Genomic DNA, 21,843 nt, shown 5'->3' with positions numbered 1-21,843 from the left:
TTTCTTTTTCTCTTTATAGCCATGGCTGTCCTGTAACTTGTTCTGCATTCTAGGCTGGCCTCACACTCAGGGATCAATCTGCTTCTGCTTCTTGAGTGCAGAGATTAAAGGTATGCACCACCACTACTTAACTCAAAAATTTAATACATAGTTTCAAAATACTTTTTATTCCAAAACTACTTCTAAGGATAGATTTACATAAAAATAGTGGTAAATGTTGTCACATTTCTTAAGTAAAAGTATGTAATTGAACATTTCCTGTCCTGGAGCTGCTCAGTCCCAAATACCTCGTAGCTGTTTTCTAAATTATCGCATAAAGCCTTATGTTACTTATAAATGCTCAGCTGATAGCTCAGGCTTATTACTAGTTAACTCTTACACTTAAATTAATCCATACTTCTTATCAATGTTTTTCCACGTGGCTTGGTACCTTTTCCCAGTACAGCATTCTTTTCTCATCTTATTTCCCTACATTTGCCAGTGACTCTCTGACTCCATCCTTCCTCTTCCCAGAATTTTCCTTGTCTGGCTCTCATGCTAAATCTCTTACTGCCCAGCTATCAGCCAATCAACTTTTATTTAACAACGAGCATGAGCAAAGTACACAGCAAAAGTATATAATCTATGTCCATTTAGGTAGTTAATCAATTTATTTATCAGTAGACTACCTTATTTGACACACATTCTCACCTTCTTTGTAAGCTACAGGAATATAGAGGGAGTGTGAGCATTTACAGATTCATTGAGGAGAGACGTGGAGGTAGAGAATGGTTTCTGTGTGAACGTTATGGAGGATGATCTTTAGCTCCTTTCAGTTCTTTTCTCAATTTTACTTCCTCCATTTCCAGTCTCAACCACCTCTCAGGATGGCTATATGGCAGCTAGATGAGTCTAGTACAGTTAATATTTTTATGGCTATTTAACTACTCATGGGTAAACCTGCTACTGTAATCATATTAATGTCAGATTTCATTCAAAAATTTTATTTTACTACCTTTTTTTTCTGCTCTTGAGTTTTCTATATTCTCATCACACTTTAGACCAAAGTTTCCTCAACTGTGTGAATAATTTCTAAAATGTTTTTGGAGACTGGAAAGAAGACCCTGTTGTTAAGAGCATTTGCTGCTGTTGCAGAGAACTCGAGATCAGTTCCTCATACCCACGTGACAGGTAACTCCAGATTCAGGGGCTCTGACACTCTCTTTTGACTTCTATTTGCAACAGGCGTGTACATGGTGCATATACATTTTTATTCATGAATAAAAATCATAACGGAAAGTCAAAATGCTTTCTGGGTATAACAGGAATTTCTTTATCCTACACTCCCACCCTTTCACTTCCTCCTCCTTCCTCTCTCTTCCTCCTTCCTTCTCCTCTCCTCTGCCTTGAACTGAGGATAGAGATTTTTTTGTTGGGATGACTTGTCTGTTAGTGAATGTGGGTACTGACGTCACCTAATACTGCTATGTTTGGGTTAGTCTGTGTCTTGTTTCTTTACATCTAGTAATATCCGTTTTATGGAATTGGAGACATTCACATTCACGTAGATATGTTTAAAATTGAAATGTCTTCTTGATAAATCATTCAATTAATCAGTATAAAGTGACCTTTATCTCTTCTGATTGATTTTGGTTTGATAACTGCTTTGTCAGATATTAGAATAGTGACCTTTGCTTGCTGTCTAGGTCCATTTGCTTGGAATACCTTTTTCTCCCCTTTCGGCCTAAAGTTTCATCTATCATTGGTAGTAAGCTTTATTTCTTAGAGACAACAACAGATGTATTTTTGTTTATCTTTTTAATCCAGTTGACTGGTCTGGGTCTTTGAGGAAACTGAGATCATTAATAGATTTTTTTTACATGAAAGTCAAGTGCTAATTCCTATCATTTTGTTGATGCTGTAGTATTTAGTGTTTTCCTGCCTCTCATTTCCTTAACTACTACTCTAGCCTGCTCTATTCTTTCCTGGAACCCTTACTGATGTGTTTATATTTCGCTTCAGTCAAATTGGTTCATTCATGTATTTTCTGTAGTACTGACTTAGTAATTATGAATTAATTTACCTTTTTTAAAATCATAGAATGTTTTATTTTCTCCTTCAAACATAACAGATAACTTTACTGGGTATAGTAGTCAGGCTTGATGGTTATCTTTCAGAACTGAAATAAACCATTCCAGGCCCTATAGGCTTTTAAAGTTTCTATTGAAAATCTGCTGTTATTTTGATGGGCCTGATCTTAGGCTAAGACTTGCAGTCTTCTGCAGTTTTCAATACACTTTCTTTTTTCTACATATTTAGGGTTTTAACTAAAATATGATGTAGGAACTTTCTGTTCTGGTATTGTCCATCTGGGGTTCTAAATTTCTCCTGTACCTGGATGGGCATCACACACTCTAGATTTGGACATTTTCCTACATTTTCTTGAAATATTTTCTATGACCTTTGCATGAAATTCTTCTTTGCTCATGATTCATAGGTTTTCGTATTTCACCATGTAGATATTGAGTATTCTGTCCATAGTGTCTCATGAACACATCTTTGCAATTATCTAAATGTTCTTTCTGGTTTCAGTACCTTGCCATCTAGTCATAATTTCCTCCCTGTAAGTGGGCCTTAAGTTCAACCAGACACCTGTTCACAGGTGTGAACCACCTAAGGGGAGAGGCTACCTGTCCTGAGCTTGTGTGCTGTGCACGACTCAGCGTGAGCACAAAAGAGATGCTCAAGCCAGGTAGTGGTGGCAAACACTTTTAATCCCAGCACTCAGTAAGCAGAGGCAGGTGAATCTTTGTGAGTTCTAGGCCAGCCTGGTCTATAGAGGGCATTCCAGGAGAGTCAGAGCTACACAGAGAAACCTTGACTTGAAAAACAAACAAACAAACAAACAAAATCGAAGAAAAACCCAAAACCTAAAATACAAAAAGCAAGCAAGCAAACAAACAAACCAAAATGATGCTAAATAAATGACAATTTCTTGCTTTCTCCCATAAACCAAAATGATGCTAAATAAATGACAATTTCTTGCTTTCTCCCATGTGTTTAGTGAGGTTTCTTTTGTTTTGATAGTCTGCTCACCCACCATCAACATTAATACTAAGGGCATATGTGCATGTCAATTATTAACGTGTTCTGAGAAATTAAATATTAAGAAAAAAGTGTAAAGTCATATTTTAAAAGATATATAGATTGTCTAAATGCATAAATGAGAGTATTTAAGATGAAAAACTGTTAACTCCAAATTATTAATGGCAGAGCCATTTGAAGAAATTATTGCTCTCTTCCCAGTTGTAAACAAACAGACAACTCAATGACAGACTGACTTTATAATACTGAACGTATTTGCAAATACACGGGGTGGAGGAGAGGAAAAAGGAATGCTGCTGATATTAGAAAGTGCTCAGGATCATTTTATTTGGATGTTTTGGCTTATAAGCATCACCAGAAAAAAATTATGGGTGTTGGTTTTGATGAGCCATTTTAAAAATTGGTTTTGTTCTACGCATGCTCAAGGTTATGGGGCACATAGGTAATAAAGATATGAGTCTTTATGGATGACTCCATGCGCCATTTTCCCTTGTCATTTCAGGTTTTCTCTGTGTGGTGCTGAGGCAAGGATTAATCCACTTTAGTTCTGTTTCCTGCTGGTTGGAAGACTTGACACGGAGAAGAGAGGAAAGAGGGGAGGAGCTCTGCTCACCACCATCATGGCACCCTGACTGCTCTTTAATAAGGCTCATATTTTCCCCCAGAGACCCTAAGACTAGTAGGTAAGGTATTGCTCTATTCTGTGTATGAGAGTCTGGGCACAGCCAGAGATGTAATGACGCCGGGTCTCCTAGTAGATGGAGTTTTGTCCAGGGAATGGATTATATAATGATAGAGAGGAGCCACAGTGGGTTTTCCAGGTGGGAAGCAGACCTCAGAAAGGAAGAGTTACCTGGCAGGGGCTGCACCTTCTCGAACCATAATAGGAGACAGGGACAGATATGGAGAACTCTAATTATTTTCTCCATCCTGATATTAATATCCCAGCAAATTCTCACATATTCCCAAGCTGTCACACAAAAAAGCATGAAAGAATCACCCTCAGGTTGAGATAGAGCAAGGAAGAGGCAGGAAGAACATATATTGGCCAGACACAGGAATATTGAATACATTTTAGGGAATTAAACTCTGAAGATTAAGAACACTTTTTTTTTTTTTTTTTGGTTTTTCGAGACAGGGTTTCCCTGTAGTTTCTAGAGCCTGTCCTGGAACTAGCTCTTGTAGACCAGGCTGGCCTCGAACTCAGAGATCCGCCTGCCTCTGCCTCCCGAGTGCTGGGATTAAAGGCGTGTGCCACCACCGCCCGGCTGCACTTACTGTTCTTACAGAGGACCTGGGTTCAGTTCCCAGCAACCATATTGGGTGGCTCACAACTACCCATAATTCCTGTTCTAGAATATTCCCACTCTCTTCTAGCTTCCTCAGGCACGTGCACACACACGGTGCACATAAACACACACACATACGTGCATGCATACACAAGAAAGAATCAATCAATCAACCAATCCTTGGAAAGCATCATGTGGGTTAATTTGTGACACTCCCTCCTCTCTGACATTATCCTCACACATACTCCTTCCCTAGTATTTTCGGTGCATGTATGCACATGTGTTTGCCTGTGCTTGTCTGAGGTCTTTGCTGAGGTTATGGCCCAGTCATGGGAAGAGTGCAAGTGATCATTTTAAGAGTGCATACAAAGTGACAGCTAACGCTCCGGATTTCCATTGGCACTTAACATTTGCACAATGCCAGGACATCTGGTCATTCCCATTAATCTTGGCATGACGTTCCTCCAGTTGTCGTTTGTGTTCAGTACATAAAAACATCTGTCTAGGTCGCCGGCGCTTTGATTATGGCTGAATTGGCTGGTTGTTTAGTATCGTGCAGACTGCTGTTATGACTGGCCAAAGATGAAACAGAGCCGGCCACAGGGAAGACCAATAACCAATCTATGAAAAGAAACATCTGTATTGGAATTTCACTGGAAAAGATGAGAAGTTGTTTCTAAGATCTCGGAGTCTCAGAAGAACCTAGACTAGACACGTTTATGTCTCGGTCTTCCTTCTGTTTCAGCTTTCTGTAACCAGGTGTTCCTGCCTATGGACCCGCTATCCCAGGCTGCCAAGGCAACTCACCCTGAAGACAGCTGTCTCGAGGACCTTTAGCCTAAATAATTTTGCCTTTATATGTCCCTTCCTGTCCTCATCATCAAATGATTGGTCCTGTGAACTCTGAGAATTGTTTCCTGTAGTGGACCCCTAAATTGAATCTAAATCTAAGTGTAATACTCATGAAAATGCTGTGGAGATGCCATGGTAATAATAACTTTTGGTTTGCCCAAATAGGGATGTGGTCTCAAATGAGACTTTATTTTTATATTGTGTTTGTTGGAAGTATGCTTGCTTGGACATGGAGAAGAGAATCGATTGTACAAGCTTGTGGCGGGGAACCTCAGCTCTCAAAGTGTGGGCCAGATCAGTATGAACTGTGGCTTTAGCCACCGAGAGCAGTCTTCAAAACTTTCTGAAACATTCCTATGCTCTGTGGAGGTCAGAGGAGGTACTAAAGTTTCATGGGTTGGCATGAATATGTGTGTGTTTGTGCATATGGTATGTGTGATATATGGGAATGTAAAATGCATGATATGTCTGTTCACGTGTGTGATATGTGTGGTATATGTGATATGTGGTGTGTGTAGTGTGTGACACGTGGTGTGTGTGATTATGCGATATGTGATGTGTGTGATATGTGTGTAATGTGTGTGTAAGATGTATGATGTGTTTGTGATATATGCATGTGAGTTGTGTGATTGTGTGTGCTGTGTGTGATATGTGATGTGTGGTAGGTGTGATATATGACGTGTGTATGGCGTGGGATATATGTTTGGTGTACAGGTGTGTGACATGTGTACAATATGTGTCGCATGTGTCGTATGCGGTATGTGGTGTATGTGTGTGTATACGTGCACGTGTGCACACACGTGTGCATGAGTGATTCTGTAAACTCTAGGACATAAACACGGTTCTCGAGAATCCATCCCCCGAAGCAAAATGAAAGTGAGATGGTACAGTTCCTTTCACAGTGTAAATTTCTGCAGCCAAGCTTAAGCAATCACAGAAACTGGAAGGAATGGTATTAGTCAGGAAAATGTCCAATTTGCCCTCTGAAGACTCAACAACAATGGAGCTTATTAGGGATGGGGAGCAGAATGAGGGTGGTTGAAGACCTATGTATAAGCAAGAATATTCAAGTTAGTTACTTAAATCAGGCTTCCTTTTATACCACATGTGCTAAGGCCCAGGAACTCCAGCTACAGCTCTTATATATTTATCTTTTATCAGATCTTTGAGAGCTTTCAGTTCAGCACGTATACCAATGGCAGCAACTTTGGATCACACCAGTGGGAAACAGGTGAAGGAAACACACTTTTACACAATCATTTGTGTATTCTTGAGATAATATTTCGTAAGTGAGCCTCCTATCTCCTGGCTTTATTCACTACACTAAGATATAAGGACTTGGTGGTGCACACAGATTACCCAGACCTTTAGGAGGTAGAGGCAGGTGGATCTCTATGAGTCTACTCTGGTTTCTATAGAGAGTTCTAAGCTAGCCAGGGCTACATCGTGAGCTCCTGTCTTAAATATTTCTTACAATTATCAAAAAACAGTTGGCTGATGCTGGGAAAGAGAAAGGCATGAAATCTGAACATACCCATGAAATCTAAGTAGTTTTATTTTGTTTGTTTTTGAGCGCAGGCTTTGATATGTGGTTCTGGTTATCTTCCAAATTACTATTTAGTCCACGTTAACCTCCAACAAACTATTTTCCATTTTTCTCCTCCAATGTCACTGTATTATAATGTGTGGGCCACCAGACCTGATTTGCTAAGTGAATCTTTATTAGTTCATCATTTGTAGTATTTTAATAAAATAAATGTTTAATAAATAATAACTAATACAATCTTGCTTAATAATTAGGTAGAACTAATAAACAATGGGCTAGTTAATAGTTTTACTACTTAATAAGCCCATTTAACAATTTTGTTCTCAGTTCTTACTATGTATCCTACACTCTCCAGGGCTCAAGGAGACTTTTGTGAATCCAGCAGTTTTTAAAATCTACTATATGAAAATCAGATTTATCTCTTATGTTGTCTGATACAACAACTCAAAAATGTTAAAGACAAAGCTGCCAACATTTGTAAATTAGGAAATAAAATTTTCCATGGAAAGTGTTTTCATGTTCTCAAGACCTGGATGTGTATGTGTGTGTGTGTGTGTGTGTGTGTGTGTGTGTGATTAGTGTCCATATCTACAAGAGCTTTGTATGGCTAATGAAAGATTTCAGGAATGCAAACATCAAATATATAAGTTTCATTTGTTGAGAAGAATTCCAGCCTCTATTTAAACCATCAAAATTGCAGTCAGGTGCTGGGAGAATCCTGCTTACAAGGCCCCGAGAGTTCAGCCATCAGATGGTTTGCGTTAAGATGTAGTTTCCCTTCATTCCTGTGCTGGTGTTTCTGACAGTGTTTCTGTCAACCAGTGATTACCAAAACTCTCAGTGCTTGTCTCTGTTTCATGTTTGTGTAGTATCTTTACAATAATACTTTGAGTTTTAACACTCTTTATTGAAAACTCAATGCGTCACAGTTTTTCTGCAGTTTATATAATTTTATTTGGTTATGGCATGTGTGTGTGTGTGTGTGTGTGCGCGCGCGCGCGTGTGTTTCTATTGCTTCCTTGGGGTTCTTTCTGTTCATCTCTTGCTTATGATGGCAGAGAGCTGCTATGAACGCCTTTATCCTACTGTGATACTAAGGATTAAACTTATTATGAGCTAGTCCTGGCCACCTCGTCTGTGCCTTTCTGGAGTGAGAGTTCATGCTAACGTCCACTTGCTGTAGCTGCTCTGCCATGCCTAGGACAGCTAGGTAATAAAGCATCTCAGGACAAACTGGTTTTGCACCATGGGAAGAGTGCTGTAGAGCAAGGTGGGTCCCACCGCATCAAAGGGGAAGGAACCAGACTGTTCACAGAAGAGTCAGGACATTCCCACAGGCATACGCCAGGACTGAAGCAGGGAAGCTGGTCTTTATGAGATGCACTGGAGCCATTGCCTCACCACTGCTAAAGCATCAATTGCAAAGCAGTTTGACCAACTGCTTCCACAGTGGGAGGTTCTGATACCTGTGGATGTTGATTTATACCAATTTTCCTAAAGTAAGAACTTCTGGGCACCCAAATCTTAAAAAAGAACACAGTAGGCTGCCGTTTGGTCCTATTGACCGTGTCCTCTACCTTACAGATGCTTTGCTCATAGCAGCAGCATTGTTTATAATATCCAGGACCTGGAAACAACCTAGTTTGGAAACTTCAGAAACAACTGGAGAATGGATAAAGAAAATGTATGTGGCACATTTACACGGTGGAATATTATTAGGTGGTAAAATATCAATGACATCAGGATATTTGAAGGCAAATGGGTCAAACTAGAAAAAAGTCATCCCAAGTGATGTAGCCCAGACCAGAGTGACAAACATTGCATCTACCCACTCATAAGTGGATACTAACTGTAAAGTAAAGAATAACCATGCTATAGTCCACAGACCCAGAGAGGCTAGGAAACAAGGAGGGCCCAAGGGGAGATGCATGGATCCCCCTGGGAACGGGACATAGAGGCGATCTCCTGGGTGGACTGGGGGAGAGTGGACGTGAGAACTTGAGGGATCAGGTTGTAGGGGTGAGTGGAGAGGGAGAGTAATGAAAGATGACTGGAAGCGGCAGGGGACGGCTTTTCAGGGTCAGGTAGAAACCTAATGCAAGGGAAACTCCCACAAGGATGACCCCAGCTGAGACTCCTAGCAATAGTGGATGTGTAGCCTGGACTGGCCATCTCCGGGAATCATATTGGTGACGATTCCAATTGTCACCAGAGAGCCTCATGCAGCAACTGATGGAAACAGATGTGGAGACCCACGGCCAAACATTAAGCTGAGCTCGGGGGATCTTGCTGAAGAGAGGAAGGAAGTATTGTAGGAGCCAGAGGGGTCAAGGAGATCACACGAAAACTCACAGAAATGATTACCTGACTCATAGGAACTCACAGAGTCTGAACCAACAACCAGGGATCCTGCATAAAACTGACCTAAGCCATTTAATATATTGGCAATTGCATAGCTTGGTCTATTTGTGGGACTCCTGAGAGTTGGATCAGGGGCTGTCCTTTGGGTGGCTCTTGGGAACCTAGTCCTTATACTGAATTGCCTTGCCCAGTCTTAATACAAGGCTAGCTGCTTAGACTTACTGTAACTTAATATGCCATGCTTTGTTGATAGCCACAGGAGGCTTGCCCCTTTCTGAACAGAAACAGAGAAGGGGAGGATTAGGGGGTGCAGAAGGGAGCAGGGAGGTGATGGGAGGAGAGGAGGGAGAGGAAACTGCAGATGGAATGTAAAATAAATAAATAAATAAAAAGAAAGTTAAAAAAGAACACAGTAGGCCCACCTGTACATTGTGTTTTGAATTCCTATTATTAAAATTTACATTTTGTTTTCTTATTTCTCTCTCTTTAGCAGCTTAGACTGGTCACAAGCTCCTGATGCTCTTGCTTTTACTATTCAAGTGCTTGGATTATCATCATACACTACCGTGTGTGTTTGTATGTGTATGTTTGTGTGTGTGTGTGTAAAATATAGCAAAAATATAGAAGAATAGGTCATAAATTTCAGAATGAGTAATTGTGGGGATATAAGAGGAGCTGGAGGGAGTGGAAAAGATGCAAAGACAGTGTAGTCATGTGTGGAGGCCTCAAATGACAAAAAAAAATAGATAAAAAGGAGAAAGAAGAACAGTAAACACTAGAAGAAGATTTTAAAACATAAAGTCACAAAAATCTGAAGCCTCTCTGTGACCTTGACTGCTTTTAATCATCTCTGAAGCCGCGGCTATGCTTCCTAGAGAGCACCAGAAGTTCCTACCCTTCCCTTGTTCAGCTGAGGAGAATGGTGCTAATTTTGAAAGAATAGGAAAGACAGTCCCAGCTGGCCATTCTTGGTTCATTTAATTAAACAAATGTTATGTTAGTTTTAGTTAAAATGTAATTACACCTTTGTCCCCTTTCTCCCTCCAATCCTTGCAATCCTTGCCCTATGTCCCCTCTCCCACACCCACATCCCCATGCCCTCCCCCCCTCTACACTGTCTCAAATCCATGCCCTTCCTTCTGGTCAAGAATGAAGTCAAAGGACAGCAAAGCTAGAACCCTTGTGAACTAGTCCCTTGGATTCTTTGTCTGGGCTCAGACGATATTCACTGTGACAAACCTATTTACTGACTAATGAATAAGATTCTTATTTGTTAATTTTTCAAAGCCCTGTTTGTTTTATTTCTCTTAGTGAAGATTACTGCATGGAAAATCCATTTGCTTTTGATGACTAATTCGGAGGAGATCCACTGACTATCGCCAGGTTTGTGGCTGTGGAGGGCTGAGTGGTGTGTGTGTTTCAGAATACACTGGGTGAGCATTCAGCCACAATCACCATACTTCTGACTTCTTTTGGCTGTTATCTCTTGACAGTGGGTTTTTTCTTCTTTCCTTCCTTCCCTCTTTTTGGGTAAGATTTAAATTAGGAAGCAAATAGAATGTTAACTCAAATACTTTTTCTGTGCTTTTTAATATTTGAAAGCATTTCTTTATACAGCTTTACCCCCTTGATTCTCAGCTTCATAGATCGGTACCCTTAGCTCACAACAGAGAGGCAGAAAGTATCCATTGTTTGTTTAAGGTTCTACATTAGTTTAGTGTCAGAGGCCATTGTCAGGCTTAGAATTCTTTCTTCAGAACTTGGCCACCTGGATTAAGAATATTAGGTACTGGACTTTGGCTCTGTTTGAAATACAATTGCTTACCCTACAACCCCTGTGCATGTAAATAGCACTCTTGTTTAGAGCTTAGGCCCTGAGAACGTGGGCGGTGATAGCGAATATGTATTTATAAATGAATGACTCGTTGAGCAAAAGGAATAAATGATACTAAGAGGCTAATTCGGTTTTCCTTTGGAGCTTTTTGAGATAGGGGTCTCATGTGGTCCAGGCTAGCTTTGAACTGCACACTTTGTGGAGGATGACCTTGAACTCCTTGTCTTTCAGCTTCTGCTTCCCAAGAGCTAGAATTACAGGCTTGGCGATCATACTAAGCCTCACGTGCACTTGACTAATATGCTGCTTGTCCCCTTTCCTTATGCCTTTTTATGCCTAGAAATGATATTTGAAATGATGGATTTAGTTTTAGACATTAATGGACATTCCCTATAAAAGTGTTTATTTTAAAATCTACTTTATTCTGCTACCTTACAAAACATCAAATTAATGTCTCCTTGGCCTTTGACCTCTCTTGAAACTGGGGGTGACTGGAGTATATTTTGTGTTATAGTTCATTTTGTGCATCTAGGGGCCTGCTTTTGAGAGTTCATCTTATAATTTAGTCTGGCACATTGTGGGTCCTCACAGAGTTAGTTTCCTTAGCTTGAAAGAACTGCCCTTGGGAAGATCTTGGGCATTCACTTTTCCTCTTCCCTAGGGAACATGGGGAATTGCTCAGTAGTCATGCAGTGCCACATTCAAACCTCTGTAGCCAGTACAGTGCCATTAGGTACAGCATGCCCAAACTGTCACTCCACTCCATGGTCTCACATTCTCTGCCCTCATTCAGGCTGGAGATTTTTCCCTTGAAGCTTGTGTGTGTGTGTGTGTGTGTGAGAGAGAGAGGGGGGGGGAGTGGAACTTAATGCTTAAAAGATGAGCAAAGCCAAGGATGTGGTGGTGTTGGGGGCACATGGTTACTGAATGATAATCCCCCCTCTCTCTTTCTGACTGTAACAGACAGTACAATAAATAAAATATCTCAAGGAAGGGAGAGTTATACTCTTTTTCTCCCTTCTCATCTTCTCACTCTATAAAAGTTTTTCAGACTCAAGCCAAACTTGTTCACTGGGAGTCTAAAAGGGTTCCTACTTGTATGGCAGGCTACTGCAGTATTTTAATGACAGCCGGTGTTTCTTTTGGTCGGAGACACAGGTATGTGAAATATAGGTCAGAGGTTGAAAATTAATGCCTACTTGTCATGGGAGAGGAAATAATTGGCCTGGAAAGCAGTGAACAATGCCTGCCAGCCTGCCAGTGTCGCAGCCATTCTTTGGCTGTTGGTTTTGGCTGCTAGTCCCAGATGAAATAATGGGTAGGTTCCTATTTAGTGGACTGTATCTTTATCAACTGTATCAGCTTATGGTGTCTTCCACTCCCAAGGGACAGGCAGCTGGAAGCCTTTGCCTTTGCCATGTCTGTGCTGAGAGCAAGGCTGTACGCACCATGACAAATGGATGCAGCTGGAATAATGAGTCTCTCTTTTCAAAATCAGAGCTGCTGGGGAAAAAGCAGGAGACAAATGCAGCAAGCCCTGTATGGGCATCATTCTGAAGTTTTATTTCGCTCCTACTGCCACCACCAAAAGAGTCACAGATTCCAGGAAAGCTCAAGCTCCAAAAATGGGCTGGGTTCTAATCATTTTTGGAATACTGCACACATTTTCCCTTTTATAAAGGAAAATTTTATAAGGAATTTCATAGGCAGTATGTCATAGTCTAGTTTTAGCCTGCGTAGACAAGGGAAGTAGAAATATAACGTGCGTTTTCAGTGCGAAGCAACAGAAAGCAAAACATTTTGATACTGTTAATGAAGGAAATGTACCATTCAATAAGTTTGGGCTTTTCTCAGAGTTTTCACTGTTTTGTTAGGGATGGTTTAATGAGACAGATGAATCAGTACTCCAGACATTTAAAAGTGACTATCGAAACATTCAAGGACTTTCAGGGTTAGTAGCCAATGGTTTTCTGGTAAGACTGCAACCATTATCATAAAAACTATGCTTTTTAGAAAATCCTAAAGTGACATGGGTGTTTTTTTCACTCTCTAACACATTCCACTGAATAATTTCCCTCCTGACTCTTGAGTTGAATTCTGAGCAGATCTCAAGGTTTTAGGTATTCTTCCTTCTCAGGTACTGAATGGTCCTCCAGTCATCTAATGATCGGAAGAGTTCAGTCCAATACAGTTATCCAAACCTACTGCCTTGGCATTTTCTCCATCCCTTAGCCAGGACTGGTCCACGGACGAGAAGCCTGCAGGGTATGCGCACACGCATGTGTGTGTAGGTGTCTGGCTCCTGCCGACACAGTATGTTGAAAGGGGAGGGTTGAGGAAGTTATATAGACCTAATTGGCGTGGCTTGAATTTGATATTATAGATGTCAAAGCTAATTAGTATCTTAGGGTTTGGGGGCCAACTCTCCTCCTGAGATCCTTGCTGTGACTATGATTCTTGTAAGAGAAACAGCTTCCTGCAGCAAGTTTTTGGGACATTCCTTCTATCCTTCTACAGGCCAAACTAAAAAACTGTGTCTTTTAAGATCCCTAAATTCTCCTAAACTGTGGGAGATGCTGGTCAGACCCTTCCGATGTCACTGGACACCCTTCTTGTCTGGCTTACTGTGGGAGCCATCCCTCCCGTAACTCTGGGCATCGGGTTTGTCCACAGTTCTTTGGCTGGTAGACACTCAACCTGGAGATCCTTAGTGCTGGGGGGCGTGGCTTCCCAGTCTGAGCGGCTCTGCACAAGACTCTTCTCACTTCACTCTCGGAGCTTAGACAAAGCTGAAATAGAAGCAGCTAATTTTTTATTCTGCCATATGTTCTACCTCAGTAAACCAAATCTTATTGTCCTTTGCACCAGGTCCTAGTAATAGTTCCCTAAACAGTCACCATTGAGGTTCATTTGACCACAAGTGGCATTATGAGAAGAACGGAAAGTTAGTGGTAAAACAAACGGAACACAAACTCAACTCTTTATAAATGTGGCTGTGTTGCATGACAGGGGACGTTCGAATGGCAAAGAAGTGCAAAAAGAGCAATATCGTATGATTTGAAAGTAGAAGAAAATGAAGGCATGGAGGGAAGTTTAAGCATAGATGAAGTTGCTTTGACACCTATTTTATGCTGGTAGAGGGGATGGAAGGAGCAGAAATCAAGTGTCACTTGATACTGATTCTCCCACTTAGGCTATTACTGATCCTTAGAGATAGATATTTACAGAGGAAAACAGTCTTTCAATTCGTCACCAGTTTCTCTTTATATCCGATTCTGATACTGTTGCATAGCTATTCATCTGCACTGTAACAATCTTTCTTAGAGAGAGGTTCCTTAATACTCAGGAAGTGAGCATAATTTACAAACCTCAGGTTGCTCCTGCAAGTTGAAAGACCTCCAAGGTCCCTCCCCACGGCACTAACAATTTCTGGGAAGAGCAGGGTCTCTCTCCAGGTAAGCTGCTGGCATTACTGTGCAGGCAACATCAGGGATGCAGCTTCTATGAGTTATCCCTCATCCTATGGAGGACTTCTTTTTTTTTTTAAATTATGCCTATGCCTTTCGATTGTCTCTTGAAACCAACTCCTTATTTAGACTCCCATAAGTAACCCACTTACCTCCGTGGTCCGCTAACCTAGACTTGGGAAGGATAATTTCCTTGGTTTGTCATTGGTGCCTATCTGGAGCAAACAGACATTTGTTTCCAATTTCTCAAGAAAGGTCACACAGCAGCTACGATTCCACTATTTGTGCCATTCCGCTCACCCATCATGCATTCAGGAGGCCCTCAGTGTAATCTGGGTGAGAAACTCAGGGGCTATTTGTGAAGACCCTGTTAAGTTCAAAATGTGATGAGATGGGACGGTCATTTGAGGGCTACGTAAAGTCATCAGCCTAGCCATACTCACCAGCTGTTTACCACACTCTTGTCCTTTACAGATGGGAAAACTGAGGCCACAATGGTTAAGCGACATTTGAGTCCAATGCTGTGTTATGACATGAAAGAGTTAGAACTTACTTCTCTGTTTTAGCTCAGTGCTGCTTCTCCTACCCTGGCTCTTCTTGTGGACGCCAAGTCCTGAGATAATATTACAGAATTGTGGGCTCTTTATTCCTGTAAGATAATTACAGGCTGGATCCAGCTTTCATCAACCCCAACGAGCAGATTGAGTGCGTCTTCTGACTCTGAGTTATGAAATTGGTCAGGATAGGAGATTTCCCACCACAGATAGCAACCGAGGCTCTTATTAAACACTTACTAGTATACCACAGCTTATAAATAATAAATGGCCTAAGTTCAAGTATCATTTCATGAAGCATAGGTTTTATAGAGAAATGAGATTTCACCAGGCAGGGTAGAAATGCGTAGACTATTGGAAAATGAACTTGCAGAGAGAGTGGTGGTCTTGGATACAGAATGGATGGCTAGATGGGGTTGAGTACAGGACAGGGATCTTCAGTCATATGCCTACAGAGGTCAGGCCGAAGAAACAACTGTAAAGTTTTTGGTGGCCTTATAAATGCTAGAGCATGATGGAATCTGTGAAAAGTGGAAAGGAAGCTTCTCTAGAGGTATTAAAAGAACGCATGCTACATTCTAACCACTTAGGCTTTCCCATAGAGAACTAGAGCATGTGTCTAGAAATCAGAATCAAGTCAGCTATGGGGAGGGGCTACCATTTTCCTTTTTAATCTATCACTGGTTAGCTTAGTATAACGAAAACAAAACTCAACATTCCAGTTTATTTATTTCTCTCTTCTTACTTTCATGCTGTAATCTCTGTAAAATGCTTATGAATTATTTTTATTCTTGTGTGTGCACTTAAAAAGTTGTTTAGTAAACATTTTTCTCATTATTGAGGGTAATTTATATTTAAGTTTATAATACAATTAGTAGCTTAATAATTTCATTTTAACAGTCATGAGACATTCAAAGAAATGAAGAATTAGTTATATTTCTAAAGTTGCTCATTTAAGTTCCAAGTATATGGAAATGAGGTCTCTATAGAAAATGTAAAGATTATTAGGCTTATTATGCATGGAAAACATTGTTTCTTTGAAGCGACCCACCACTTCTGGCTCTTACAATTTTTTCACCACCTTCTGTTCTGCATAGATTCCTAACCCTTGGTGTGTATGTGTGTGTGTGTGTGTGTGTGTGTGTGTGTGTGTGTGTGTTGATAAAGACTTCCCATTTAGGCCTGAGTACTCAAAAGTCTCACAATTTCTCAATATTGTCCAGTTGAAGGTCTTTGTTGTGTGATATGTTGGCATTGCTCTGACAAATAAAGCTTGGTTGGAGTCAGAGGGCTGAGCTAGCCACTAGCTGACCGAGATTAGCCGTAGGGGTTTGGAGGACAGTAGACAGAGAGGAGGCGGAGTGTTGTCGAGAGAGGATCTCTGCCCTTTGGGAGGAAATGAACGGAAAAGGTAGGGGGTGACTGTGGCTGCTCCCCTTCTTCTCAGATCTTTCAGGTTCTTACCCTGATATCTGACTTTTGTTCAGGTTCTTACCCTGATATCTGACTTTTGATTTTTTTATTGATAAAGAATGATTAGATAAGCCCTTCAGGTCTCTGTGTTGATTATCATCTACCGCAAGAAGTTTCTCTGGTAAGAATTGAGTGATGCTTTGATCTATGAGATACAACAGTATATTATTAGGGGTCAAATTATTGCTATGTTACTATAGCAAAAGAGTAACCGTACCTTTCCCCATAGGGTCCTTGACCTATCTAGTCTGGGATCCTTGGCCACTTAAGAGTATTAGATATGGGTTCCATCTCATGGAGTAGGCCTTAAATCAGAAAAAAAGGAGAATTAGACACTCTAATGACATCTGAGCCACTGTTACAGAGGTGTGTCTTCCAGGCAGGTTGCTGTTGTAGTTTTCGGGTTTTGTAGCTGAGTGACATTGATGATTGCTTTTGGTTCATGGTGTTAAGTCCCTTACAGTAAGACTGAAGCATCTACCTGTATATATAAACTCACTGAGACTGTGGCAGCACACACATGACCTGCACAGGTTCAAAACACACAAAAATTCCAGCACAGAGAAGGGGAAGTGGACATAAATCCCCACCCCACCCAAGAAGCTGTTTATAATTAACCCTTGCTGGGAGTGGGAAATTCAGTTTCAATGGCATGTCACTGGGTAAATCAACCAAACTCTAGTGCCCAGGAATAGTTGGCCAACACAGAACGCCTTCCATGTTTTTTTGGTATGCTTTTTTTTGTTTTGTTTTAGTTAGTTAGCTTGTATTTTCTTTTTTTTTGTTTGGTTTATTTTAGATAAAAAGAGATAGGAGTGTTGGATGGGTAAAGAGATAGGCAGCCTTTCCTATGGAAAGAGTTGGAGGAGGGGAAAGAATATGATCAAAATATATTATATAAAAATTAAATAAAAATAAATTATAAAGAAAAGAAAACATAAAGTTATATTTTTAGGAAAAACTTAGAAAGATTTTTTTCTTTTAGAATGTCCTCAAATTAGTTTCAAATAGCCTTTTAAGTACAAGTCTTTGTTACATTAATCTGTAAGGATAACTATATATTGCTTAACAGCCATTTCTTAAAATAAGAATTTTTCACTAAAAAATACCTTGACTTCAGGATACCAAATCTATGTATATTTATTAAAAGTGAGAAATCAATGAAATAAGTGATAATGATGCCCAGAGAAGTATTGTTCAATGTAAAGCAAGTTGTATAGTTCATACTAGAAAAATTCTAAAATGTTCTAGTATTCCTCAAGAAGCTCAACCCAAAAAAAATAATCCCTAACTCCTTGCTACTGTCCATAAGTCCCTATTATTATTATAGGTAGCCTGTATATGGTGGTTCTGTTGAACTTGTCCATATTAGGTTTCATGGTCTAAGTTGATGAGGATGACTGACCAGGTCTCTTCCTCAAGAGGGCACCAGATCTCTCTACGGATGGTTGTGAGCCTGTATGTGGTTGCTGGGAATTGAACTCAGGACCTTTGGAAGAGCAGGCAGTGCTCTTAACTGTTGAGCCATCTCTCCAGCCCCCCATAAGTCCCTATAGTAGTTCTAAAATAGACGGCAACTGAGATGGACGCTGCTGATGATGTTTGCGGCCCAGAGTACACGCTGTCTCCAGCCTAAGAGAAGGATTTCATGAGTGTTCTGCTGGGATGAGCCGGCCAGGAATGCAGAAGGGCGGAGACATTTTGGTGTTCAGATGATGAATGTTAAGTGTCAATTGTATGGGATCTAGTCTATGATGTTGACCTCCTTAGCCCAGAAGTGCTAAAAGGCAAGTTATAGAAATGGGTGTGGAGGGGTGTCTCAATTTCTGGTCTACTGGCTCCCATAAGTCTACCAGATGTGAAAATGAGAGAAAAGTGGATGCTTAATATTTCGTGAAAAATTGAGAGAGAGGTCAAGTGTTTTAAGATCTGATAATTTAGGTTTACTTCAGCCTAGATTCTGGGCTTCAGCTCATAAGCCCAGAATTCCACTGCAGAAGAGGTTAACACCCTGTAAATTCTGTGTATCAGGCCAGAAAATTGCGAAGAATGTCATGCTGGTGAGCTAAGGTTTAAGTATTAGAGGATTTCTGGAATCTGGAAGTATCTGAGAGGAAAGATGTGGCTTCAAAACGAGTTCCAAACTGGACTCCTCTCTCAAAGGCTGACAGCTGTGATGGTCATGGGCAGGCTTTGAGAAGTACTATACATCCTGTAATAAAGGCCAGACAGGGTTAACAGTATGCCCAAAGGCAATGGGTGGGTCCATGTGGCTTTGCCAATGGGTCCATACCAAGAGTATTTTTATTGAGGAGGAGGGTTGGGTGGGGTGGGGGAAGTTGAAATTTGTTGAGTTTAATGTATTATATGTTCCAAGCTAAATGTCCAGCATTTTTGGATGAGGTTGCTTGCATTCCTAAGCCATTAGAGATTCCAGTGTTTTTAAACTTTGCTCACATTCCTTTCGTGTAATATTTTTAATCTTTGGCAATTTCCCTGTCACAAGGCATGGCTTGTTTTTTAGCATCTGCTCTTCTGTGTTGATTTAGCCTTTGATACTCCGAAGCATATATCACCAGTCTACATTCCTTCGCAACGCTCTGAACCTTCAGTGGGCACTCATAGGCTCCCATCTCCTATCATTCACTTCTCAGAAAGTTTGCTCTCTTTGGATCAAATAGGGTCAGAGAGGAAGCAGCTGCGTCTCTGACCATACTCAGAAGTAACAGATGATGGATGAACTCTGGGAGTAGCCCTCAACTTGATCCCAGGAGGTGTAATATAAATAAAATATGAATATGAAAATTATAACTATTCTACTGTCACCTCATGAGTGGAAGAGCTTGAAAGTGTGTTTCACACTGCCTTCCAGAATTCTCAGTGAGAGTAAACTCAAGCTGCTGGTAATGAGAGTTGGATAGGTCAACCATCCCTGTTTGTATTCCTCTCCAACTTTCTATCTTTGCAATTTCCAAAGACACTATTAGTATTCCAGTCCTTGCTTCAGAGCACCCTACTGGGAAAATGCAAGCTAAAACATACTGCTAATATTAGTGGGGGGCTCCACATCTTCTTCCTAAACTTCTTACTAGCATGTCAGAGATTTAAAAAATATTATGTAAATATATCAATAATTTATATTCATGCTAGATACACAATTGTTTTGCTTTTTTTTTTTTCCTCATGGTTTATTTTTTTTTTATATTTAAAAATTTCCATCTCCTTCCCTCCTCCTCCCCCCTCCCTCCCCTCCTTCTCCCCTTTCTCTCCCCTCCTTCTCCCCCTTCCCTCCCCTCCCCTCCACCCATACCTCCCCTCCCTCCCTCTCAAGGCCAAGGAGCCATCAGGGTTCCCCACTCTATGCTAAGACCAAGGTCCTCCCAACTCCCCCCAGGTCCAGGAAGGTGATCGACCAAGCTGAGAAGGCTCCCACAGAGCCCGTCCATGAAGAACAATCAGAGCCCAGAGCCATTGTCCTTTGCTTCTCAGTCAGCCCCCGCTGTTGGCCACACTCAGAGAGACGGGTTTGGTCGCATGATCCATCAGTCCCATTCCAACTGGAGTTGGTGATCTCCCATTAGTTCTGTCCCACCGTCTCCATGAGTGAACGCACCCCTCTCGTTCCTGACTTTCTCCCTCATGTTCTCGCTCCTTCTGCTCCTCATCGGGACCTTGGGAGCTCAGTCCAGTGCTCCAATGTGGGGCTCAGTCACCTTCCCCATCTGTCGCCAGCTGGAGGTTCCCTCACGGTCCTGACTTTCTTTCTCATGTTCTCTCTCCTTCTGCTCCTCATCAGGACCTTGGGAGCTCAGTCCGGTGCTTCAAGGTGGGGCTCTGTCATTTTCTTCATCTATCGTCAGGTGGAGGTTCTATGGTGATATGCAAGAAATTCATCAGTATGGCTATAGGAACTGGCCTTTTCAGGCTCCCTCTCCTCAGCTGCCCAAGGAACTAACTGGGGGCGTCTCCCTGGAAACCTGGGAACCCCTCTAGGGTCAAGTCTCTTGACAACCCTCAGGTAGCTCCTTAAATTCAGATATATGCTTCCCTGCTCTCATATCCACCCTTCCTATATCCCAAGCACCCCATTCCTCCGAGCTCCCCCCGCTCTCCCCTTCACACTTTTCTCTCCCCATCTTCCCTTGGCCCAGTCTTGCCCAACCCTCAAGTTCCCAATTTTGCCTGGCGATCGTGTCTACTTCCAATATCCAGGAGGATTACTATATCTTTTTTGGGAGTTCACCTTCTTATTATCTTCTCAAGGATCCCAAACTTATAGGCTCGATGTCCTTTAATCATGGCTAGAAACCGAATATGAGTGAGTACATCCCATGTTCATCTTTATGGGTCTGGGTTACCTCACTCAGAATAGTGTTTTCTATTTCCATCCATTTGCCTGCAAAATTCAAGATGTCATTGTTTTTTACCGCTGAGTAGTATTCTAGCATGTATATATTCCACAGTTTCTTCATCCATTCTTCCACTGAAGGGCATCTAGGCTGTCTCCAGGATCTGGCTATTACAAATAATGCTGCTATGAACATAGATGAGCATATGCTTTTGTTGTATGATTGGGCATCTCTTGGGTAGATTCCCAATAGTGGAATTGCTGGGTCCTGGGGTAGGTTGATCCCGAATTTCCTGAGAAACCGCCACACTGCTTTCCAAAGTGGTTGCACAAGTTTGCATTCCCACCAGCAATGGATGAGTGTGCCCCTTACCCCACAACCTCTCCAGCAAAGGTTATTATTGGTGTTTTGGATTTTAGCCAATCTGACAGGTGTAAGATGATATCTCAAAGTTGTTTTGATTTGCATTTCCCTAGGGAGGTTGAGCATGACCTTAAGTGTCTTTTGGCCATTCGAACTTCTTCTGTTGAGAATTCTCTGTTCAGTTCATCGCCCCATTTTTTAATTGGGTTAATTGGCATTTTACCGTCTAGTCTCTTGAGTTCCTTATATATTTTAGAGATCAGACCTTTGTCAGTTGCAGGGTTGGTGAAGATCTTTTCCCAGTCAGTAGGCTGCCTTTGTGTCTTAGTGACAATGTCCTTTGCTTTACAGAAGCTGCTCAACTTCAGGAGGTCCCATTTATTCAATGTTGCCCTTAAAGTCTGTGCAGCTGGGGTTATGCATAGGAAACGGTTCCCTGTGCCCATTTGTTGTAGAGTACTTCCCACTTTCTCCTCTATCAATCTCAATGTGTTCAAATTAATATTGAGGTCTTTAATCCATTTGGACTTGAGTTTTGTGCATGGTGATAGATATGGATCTACTTTCATTCTTCTACAGGTTGACATCCAGTTATGCCAGCACCATTTGTTGAAGATGCCCTCTTTTTTCCATTGTGTACTTTTGGCTCCTTTATCAAAAATCAGGTGTTC

General features: G+C 41.3%; 1 long non-coding RNA gene across 1 annotated transcript; it reads left to right on the top strand.

Moving 5' to 3' along the window:
* Nucleotides 1-1,071: 1,071 nt before the first annotated feature.
* LOC119818365 lies at nt 1,072-5,743 on the top strand. The gene is made up of 3 exons (XR_005286100.1): nt 1,072-1,170; nt 3,587-3,767; nt 5,119-5,743. It is a non-coding gene; the product is annotated as an uncharacterized LOC119818365 (long non-coding RNA).
* The last annotated feature ends 16,100 nt before the right edge of the window (nt 5,744-21,843 follow it).

The sequence above is a fragment of the Arvicola amphibius genome, chromosome 7 (genome assembly GCF_903992535.2).
Source record: "Arvicola amphibius chromosome 7, mArvAmp1.2, whole genome shotgun sequence".
NCBI lineage: Eukaryota > Metazoa > Chordata > Mammalia > Rodentia > Cricetidae > Arvicola > Arvicola amphibius.
This window is presented reverse-complemented; position numbering and strand designations above follow the sequence as displayed.